The sequence below is a fragment of the Balaenoptera ricei genome, chromosome 2 (genome assembly GCF_028023285.1).
Source record: "Balaenoptera ricei isolate mBalRic1 chromosome 2, mBalRic1.hap2, whole genome shotgun sequence".
Lineage (NCBI taxonomy): Eukaryota > Metazoa > Chordata > Mammalia > Artiodactyla > Balaenopteridae > Balaenoptera > Balaenoptera ricei.
Genome location: NC_082640.1, coordinates 183,971,583 through 183,981,401, shown reverse-complemented (window position 1 = coordinate 183,981,401; position 9,819 = coordinate 183,971,583). Strand labels below are relative to the sequence as shown.

Sequence of the window (9,819 nt, the reverse complement as noted above, 5' to 3'; positions counted from 1 at the left end):
GTCATTATCTTTGTTTCATGAAGCCTGTTCCTCACTGACCCGTGTACTACCTTCTTTGAAATCATTGACCAAACGTGAACTCATTCATTTATTCACTTTTAACAACACATCCAAAATGAATGCAAGCCAAGACCCTGAACGAGAATACTGACTAATACTAGTTTCTGCCCATACGCTCACTGTCCACAGATATAACTTGTTAGATCCTTTCTTGTTTTTTAAAATAATAGTCAGTGAACAGAATTGATTTGATCACATATACTATCATATTCCCAGGATTAGTCCATGCTTGGCCTTCTTTCAATTAGGCACTTATTTAAACAATTATTTTTAATGTAAATGACTTGTTCCTTTTCTAAATAAACTAACAACCAACTACCCAACACCAACCCAAAAACAACATGGACTCCTGGAATAGAATATATCCTATATGTAAAACAGTTAAGAGAGACTTGATCTATTTAGGTTATGAAACTCAGTGCTTCAGGAAATAATATATTTAAATAATAATCCTTGTTTCATTGCAGACTTGAATCATTGGTCATCATTCATTTACACTTTTTCATTTATTCTTGCATTGCTTCACTTATAATACATTTCACAGGCATGAAGAACTAAAGCTCAAGAACCACATCTTTGACTACTCCTGACTTTCGCTGTAAGCCCCTCTTCCACAAAGGAAATAAACAAGATTTCTTTTTTCTAATAAATCTCTAAGTTACAGAGCTTAATCAAAATCTTTGATTGATACACCTCAGAATACTCATCATTGGTCTATATTGGGCATCTTAATCTTCCTTTTTTATGCATTGTTTATTCCTTTATTCATTGATTCACTAATAATAATATAATCAATTCTCATGAATCAAAAAGCCCAAGAACAACATCCTTGAATATCATTAATAACGGGCTATATGCCTATTTCCCACAGTGTTAACAGACATTTTTTGCAATATATATATGTGCTTTTTGCACATATAAGTTAATCAGCATCCTTGCTTCGTATCAGTCCCATTGGTCCATGCTTGGCCCTTTTCATTTAAAGATGATGCAGTGAATAACTAAGGGACCCATAATCTCACTCCACAACTAGAACAATTTTTTCCATCTTCTTATGTGCTCCTCCCTCAAAAAATTAATAGCTTAAATCTTTATCAATGGAGCAGTACTTAAATGAATTGCACTACAAAAATAAAACACAATGTGAAGCAGCCCTGAAAGTGAAGGAAATACCTGCATCTTTTTTATTGGACTTGAAGAGTACTAAGTCAGGGCTTCCCTGTGGCACAGTGCTTAAGAATCCACCTGCCAATGCAGGGGACACGGGTTTGAGCCCTGGTCCGGGAAGATCCCACATGCCGCGGAGCAACTAAGCCTGTGCGCCACACCTACTGAGCCTGTGCTCTAGACGTCGCAAGCCACAACTTCTGAGCCCGCGTGCCTAGAGTCCGTGCTCTGCAACGAGCCCGTGCTCCACAACAAGAGAAGCCACCACAATGAGAAGCCTGCACACCTCAACGAAGAGTAGCCCCCGCTCGCCGCAGCTAGAGAAAGCCCGTGCACAGCAACGAAGACCCAACGCAGCCAAAAATAAATAAATAAATAAATAAATTTATTTTTAAAAAAGAGTACTAAATCAGATTAATCAATCATAAATCCCAATTCTGGTCCATGTTGGTGCTATTTGGTTTTATTTATTAATATACCCAATTATTACTTTGAAAACTTTAAGTAACACCCATAAACCAACCGCCCAATCCAAGAACATAAACTCTGTTACTTACATCACTCTCTTCTGTCCTTACCCACCAAATTTGTAAAAGCCAAGATCTTTAGCATTAGATAATGATTAAATCATCTGTAGTACGTTCACTTGGTGAAAACACAGACTTTCCAAAAAAAGAAAGAGCTTATAGTTAGATTTTCTTTAATGGAAGTTAGTTTTTCAGTATTTGATTAATTATAAATTTGGGTCATTTAATAATTTCATCATTGCCCAAGAATGGCGCTCTTTGTTGATTCATTTAATTTTTATTTTTAAATAATACAATGAACACCAATATGAGAATAAGAACCTTTATCTATCATAAATTGTGTCTCCATACTCCCTATTCATAAATTTAACAGCTTGGTGATTGCTTTTAATGGATCTCACTTGTGTAAAATTGGATAAATGTAAATCTTTGTTTTGTGGTATATTCTCACCAATTCACACAATTTTTTCTGATTTATATATCTAGTGATTCATTTATTGATTCGCATATTAATCAGGCATGAAATAAATTATTTACCCATTTTTCTAAAGAACTTCTCCATGTGAATTTCTATATCAGTCCCATTGGTCCGTGCTTGACCACTTTTAGCCAAAGTGGGGAGAAACCCAGAATTCTCGTTCTTTATCTGGACAACATTTGGGTATAACTGGAGTAATCATTACCTCTGGTTCATAACACATGTTCCTCACTGGCCCTTCCTTGGCCTTCTTTTGAATAACTAATCTATATATAAAATACATTCCTTCATTCTTTTATAACAACATATCAATATCAATGAAAACCAAGGCACTGCATAAGAGCATTGAATATCCTGCTTAGCGCTCATGGTGCATGGACATAACTGACTAAATCCTCTTGATTTTTTTAAAAATAAGACTCAGCAAATAGAGTTAGATTAATCCTAACTCTGCTCATATGACACAGTCTCAGTATTGGTTCATGCTTGGTCCTCTCTCAATAAGACAATTATTTAAGCAACTCTTTATGTAAACTTTTTTTTTTCTCCTTTTCTAATTAAAACAACCAAACCAGCAATTAAAGCAGCAACCTGGACTCTTAGGTATCTCTGTCTATACTGTCCCTATGGAAGGGTTCAGAGCTTTAATCTCTTCATCTATGGAACCCTGTGTTTCAAACAGGCACTAATAATAATCTTTATTACATAATTTCATAATTGGTCTCTGTGTGGCCCTCCTTATCTTCATTCATTTACATATTTCTTTATCCACTCATGAGTTCATTTCCCAAGGAGTTTACCTTATGCCTTTTACTCAATAGACCACAGATTTTGAGATAGGAATTAATTACAATTTTGGATTCAGACCTAACCTCCACTCTAGGAGTCATCATTGGTCCAGGCTCAGCACTCTTTCTCTTCAATCCTTTATCCCTTTGTTTATTGATTCATTCACTAGTCCAATAATAACACAATCACTACATATAAATTACAGAATCTTGAAAATAAGATCCTTGAATGTTACTATGATCTATCTATATGCTCATTTCCTATAGAGCCAATAACACTAGATCTCTTTGCAATGACCCTCAGTGTAGGACATACATGCTCCCTCTCACTGAGATCTTTTGAAGGGAAAAATGTTGATATCAACTGGCATGTAAATATAAAAGAGAGTAGCAAACATCTCTGAAAATGTGTGAAACACTTCCATCGTTTTGTAGGAGTCATCAGTTGTGCAGAAGTGAATTAAACATCATTACCTATGGTTCATAAGCTATTCTTGTCATTGGTAATGTACAGCCTTCTTTAATTTTATACTTTTATCTAGCTATGTATTTTTTTTAATATTTCATTGAGCACAAATGAACAAATTCCCCTAACCAAGAACATAAACTTTGAATGTTACCCACCTTGGTATGTATGCTTCTTAAATAGAGAGGTATCAGCCAAATGCTTCTTCATTAGATATGATTAAATCAGTTATGGTGTGTTAATTCTGAGGTGAAAAGCAGGCTTTAAAAATAATGAAAAATCATGAATTTAGGTATGTTTAGAGGATACTAATTGTAGAGTTCTAGATTAGACCTAAAACTTGTTTCATTTCTTTGACCCAAGACTATCACTATTTTTTATTTACTCAATTATTTACTTTTCATTTTAAGCAATATAATGAACACCACTGAATCCACAATCTAACCCACAAGTCAGAACTTTAACTCAGATTTCCTTTTTAATGAATCTTTCTTGTGCAAATTGGACAAATTTTAATCCTTGTTTTTCATGGCCCAAGCTTGACTCTTCTTTATGTATTCATTCACTCACTCACTCATTCATTCATTCATTTAATTACTCATGGAGTAAGTTCACCAGCTGCTCATTATATAAAGAAAACAGAAAATGCTAAAATGGGCAGCAACCCAGAAACAAAATACTATTATGTGCATCTGTCTATGTGCACATTATGCAAAATAGGAAAAGCCTAGATTTTTTTTAAAGTATGGAAATCAACTGTGTAAAACAGGATAATCACTATGCTTATTTCATAATAGAGCTCCTCATTGGTGTGCGATTTGCATCTTTTAAGTAAAATATGAATCCATTCATTCACTAACAGCAATATATAATTATAATACGTCACTATTATAATTATAACCCACTGGAGAAAAACTTTCCAATAATATTAACATGTGATCATATACTCACAGTCAACCATCTTAAATTAATCATAACTCTCGTTATAGGACTTATTCTCATCACTGGTCCATGATTTTTTTCCCATTAGATATTTAATTATTTGTGCAAACATTTTGCCCTTTTCTTAACAAAATAAACGATCAGTAACCCACCATCAATCCATAATAACAACATTCAATCTTGGGCATACTTGTCTATTTGCTCCCTGCTGAAAGAGGTAAAACCTTGATATATTTATTTTCCTAGACCTCAGTGCTTCAGAAATATTTGAAAACATACTCTCATAATTGAACAGTGTATGGCTTTCCTTGTCTTTATTCATTCCTTCATGTCTTTCTTTACTCATGCATTGTTTCATTTATAATAAAAAATATCCATAGGGAAGGTGGGAGGGAGATGCAAGAGGGAGGAGAAATGGGGATATATGTGTATGTATAGCTGATTCACTTTGTTATACAGCAGAAACTAACACACCATTGTAAAGCAATTATACTCCAAAAGAGATGTTTAAAAACAAAAATCCATACCCATGGAACACGTAGCCCAAGAACAGGATCCTGGATATTCCTTTCTTATGCCACAAGCACACTTACCATAGAGTGGATAACTAGATCTCTTCTTATAACGACCTCAGAGCTATAGAGTTTAATCAGAATCCTTAATTCCGACACCCCAAGACACTCATCATGGATCCAGACTTTGCATTTTTTGTCTTCTTCATTCATATCTTCCTTTCTGGATCATTTTTACATGCATAAATTATAATACAATCAATATCCATGAATTATAAATGCCAAGAACAGGATGAGTGATTGTTACTAAGGAAGGTCTGTTCACACTTGTCCCACAGAACTAATACATTTAATGTCTTCTTTCAATGCACCTCTGTGTTGCATGTACGGATTAATCAACAGTTGTGCTTCATAGCAATGCCATATTGATAAAAGATTTTTGCTTGTCTCTTTACCTAATTTGTCCATATTGTAAAGATGGCAGAATAAAAACTATGAACCACCATCTTCCCTCACAACTAAAACAATGTAATTTTCTTCCTATGTTCTCCATCCTCAACAGGTAAATGATCTTGATCTTCATCAAGGAATGAATTTCTAAATATATTTGGGGGTCAAACTAAAATGGGATATTATGTGGCCCTAAAAATGATTAATCATGAACCTTGGTTCATAACATTCCCATTCTTGGTCGATGTTTGGTGTTCTTTAATTTTATTTATATATGTAAAACCAGTTTTTAAAAAATAACTCCTTAAAAATCCATGAACAAACTCCCCAAATTAAGAACATTAACTTTAACAGTTATTTATATTGGTCTCTGTGCTCTTTACTGACAAAGGCAACAGCTACAATATTCGCCATTAGAAAATGATTGAGTTGGCTGTGGTATGTTCATTCAGTAAAGGAAAAAGCCAATTCTAAATAGTCTATATTAGATGTTTTTAAATGGATGTGAGCTCTGCACTGCCAGATTAATCATAAACTTGGATCATATCACATTCTCATTATTGGTGCAAAAGCTGCAATCCTTTTTAATTTATCAACTTATTCTATTTTTAATTTTAAGCTATGTAGTAACAAGCATCATTGAATCCAACACCTAACTCAAGAATAAGGCTTTTAAACATTACGGTGCACGGCTGTATACTCCCTGCTCTTAGTTAATAACCTACTAATTATTTTCACAAACTTTGTGCAGAATTGGATAAATTTTAAATCTAGCATCGTGGCACATTCTCACAAATAATCCTAGCTTTATCTTACTTTATGACTTTACAAATCCTTTCATTTATTTATTTAATTTTCAATGGAATAATCTGACCAGGATCAGTCATTAACCTTACTTCACATCACATGCTCTATATTTGTTCATAGTCTGCCCTTTTTAAATAATCATTTGAGATACAGTCATATTAATTCAATAACTTATAACCATAAATAATTACCTGAGAATCTATACTTGAACACCAAAAATGCTAACAATTGCCCACAGGCTGATTACCCACAGAAATACATGACTAGATCATCCTCCCACCAACCCAGAATGCCAACATGGACACTCATGTGTAACCTGTTTTGTCTTCATTCACTTACACATTTATTCATTTATTCATTCATGCATTCATTGATTCATTTACATCAATACACACCATAACCAGGAACCACTAAGACCTAAGAACAGATCCCCAATTGGCTCTGAACTCTATTCCCTTAGAGGGAAAAACTAAGTCTTTTTCTAATGGACCTCAGAGTTAGGGTTTAATCAAAATTCTTGATTCATATACCCCAGAACTCTCATCATTGATCCAAGCTCTTGTTTATGGATTGTTTATACATTCATTATTTACTGATTATTTCATTCATGGTTTCATTGATTTAAAAAAAAAATAATTCCCATGAATCACAAAAACCCGAGAGCAAGATCTTTGAATATTGCAGAGAGCTGTTTACAGCTATTTATTCCCCACAGAGCTAGCAAATGAGATCTATTTTTAATTGGCTCTCAGTGTTTCACATATAGATTAATCAATAACCTTGCTTCATGCCCATCCCATGTGTTTTACTACTCTCTGCTTGCTCATCTTTCATTTAATTTCTTCATATTTTAAAAGTACTACAATGAACCTACTACCCTACCCCACAACTAGAGCACTGACAATACTTTCTATCTTCCTAGGTGCCCCCTCCTCCATGATTTAACAACCTAGACTGTTATCAACTGAGAAATATTCTTAAAATGTTGTGCAAAAATAAAATGGAATATTAAGCAACTGTGAAAATGAATGCAAAACCCTCCAACTTTGTTTTTAACGGATCTCAGTTTCACTAAAATGGATCAGTCTTAACCCATGGTCCATTACACCTTCTCAGCAGTGGTCCATATGTGACATCTTTTGATTTTATGTCTGCAGTAGCCACTCATTCCTTTGAAACAATTCCATGGACCACATGAATTACCTTCAAACCAAGAACACAAACTTTTTTACTTACATGAGTCCCTTTGCTTTTTATCCACAGAAGTGACAGCCGAGATCTTCATCACTGGTAATGAATAAATCAGATTGGGGTATATTGAATCTGTGCAGTAAAAAACAGATTTTAGAAAATTGAAGAGGCAGTGTAGATTTTTTTTTAAGAGACCTTAGTCTTGCTGTAACAGATTTATCATAAAACCCTGTTTTCATCACACTCAATTAACCCAAGAATTGCCCTCTTTTTATTTTTTTTTAATTATTAATGTACATAATATGATGACAACTGCTAAATTTACATCCTAGTGGAATAATTAAGAACTATGCCTGTTCCAAATTATTTCTATTAAACCTTACTCACATAGGTAAGAGCCCATATTACCTTCTTTATAGGTCTTCCTTGATTAGAATGAGGTACATTTACATCACTGTTTCCTGATACATTCTCACCATGCTTGACCCTACTTTATGACTTTATTCATATATTTGTTTATTATTTATTTATTTATTCATGGAATAACTTGTTCATTTTTTCAAAGCAAATGCAAAATGGTCTAAAATACTTTTATAGGTAACTATCTCTATGGCTCTTTACCCAAAGTGGGCATAGCCCAGTCTCCTTTTATTTATATGCACGGCAAAAGAGTACAGTGAGATTAATAAACCATTTTTAATGACACAATATCCTCATTGGTCCATGTTTGCCCTCTTTTAAATAACCTCAAAATAAATAAATAAATAAATAAATAAATAAATAAATAAATAACCTCTTCCTTCATTCACTAACAATAATATCACTTACATACCCCAGGTAAGAGTCCTAAATAACACTAACATCTGCCCATAAACTCAATACCCATAGACTTCCCCAGTGGCGCAGTGGTTAAGAATCCGCCTGCCAATGCAGGGGACACAGGTTCGAGCCCTGGCCTGGGAAGATCCCACATGCTGCAGAGCAACTAAGCCCATGCACCACAAATACCGAGCTCACGTGCCACAACTACTGAAGCTCGCGCACCTAGAGTCCACACTCCACAACAAGAGAAGCCAACGCAATGAGAAGCCCGCGCACCGCAACGAAGAGTAGCCCCACTCACCACAACTAGAGAAAGCCGGCGTGCAGCAATGAAGACCCAACACAGTCATAAATAAATAAATTTATAAAAAATCAATATCCACAGAATAACAACTAGATGTGTTTTTCAAAAATGATACTGGTTGAGACAAACTGATTTAATCATAACTCCTCTCATGTCATGAATTCTTAATACTGGCCCATGCTTGATCTTCTTTAATTAGGTAGTTCTGTAATCGATTATTACGTTTCCCTTTTTCCCCTTTCTTAATAAAATTAACAACCACCAACCCAGAAACAACACTGACTCTTACATAGAGTTGCCCTTAGGTTCCTGATCAACATGTTAAATGCCTTGGACCCTTCATTTATTAGAACTCAACTACTCAGAAATGTTTTAAGAATAATCTGTATTTCATTAGATACTCTCACTGTTGGTGGTTATCTTGCCCTCTTTGTCTTCATTAAATAATACATTTATTTATTTACTCATTACCGATTCACTAATAAAAGGATCTATACCTAAGATCTATCAAAGCTAAGAGCAAGATGCCTGTATTACTAACTTCAGCTACAAGTTCATGTCCCACCAAGGCAGGAAATTAGGTTTGTTTTTATAATGGACCTCAGAGTTATGGGGTTTAATCAAAATCCTTGGTTTGGACAACTCAGAGTACTCATTAATGATCTAGGCTTGGGACTTTTTTCTTTATTCATTTATACATTTGTTTATTAATTCATTCATTAATTGACTAATAATTAATCAATATCCATTAATCACCACAAAGCAAGAATAAGATCTAAGAACATTACTACCTTCTGGTTTTTGCTCATTTCTCTCAGAACTAATACACTCTTTCTACAATGGACCCCACTGTAGTACATATGGCTCAATCAACAGTCTTCATGCAAACCCAAACTCATCATAGCCATTCTTGGTCTTTTAATCTTTCTTTAATTTGTTCAAATTTTAAATGTGCAACAAAACAATCCAGGAACATCTCATTTTACTTCACTAACAATTTTCCATCTTTCCTTGTGTTTTGCTTCTCGATAGATTAGAAACCTAAATCTTTACCCTGACGGAATGTGTAAATCAACAGTGGTAAGTAAATAAATAAAGCAAAATAGTAAACAACTGTAAAATGAATGAAGCACCCTCTTTTATCTTTTTTTTTTTTTTTAATGGACCTCACTTGTTCAATCTTAGGTTAATCTGGGACTTCCCTGGCAGACCAGTGGTTAAGGCTCCGAGCTTCCCATGCGGGGGGCATGGGTTCGATTCCCGGTCAGATAACTAAGATGCCACATGCCACAGGGCATGGCCAAT

At 34.5% G+C, this 9,819-nt stretch overlaps 2 non-coding genes across 2 annotated transcripts; both read right to left on the bottom strand.

Moving 5' to 3' along the window:
- Positions 1 to 705: 705 nt before the first annotated feature.
- LOC132361440 (small nucleolar RNA SNORD113/SNORD114 family) lies at positions 706 to 777 on the bottom strand. The gene has a single exon (XR_009501728.1). It is a non-coding gene; the product is annotated as a small nucleolar RNA SNORD113/SNORD114 family (small nucleolar RNA).
- A 5,904-nt stretch (positions 778 to 6,681) lies between these two features.
- Positions 6,682 to 6,751, bottom strand: LOC132361426 (small nucleolar RNA SNORD113/SNORD114 family). The gene has a single exon (XR_009501716.1). It is a non-coding gene; the product is annotated as a small nucleolar RNA SNORD113/SNORD114 family (small nucleolar RNA).
- Positions 6,752 to 9,819: the final 3,068 nt, after the last annotated feature.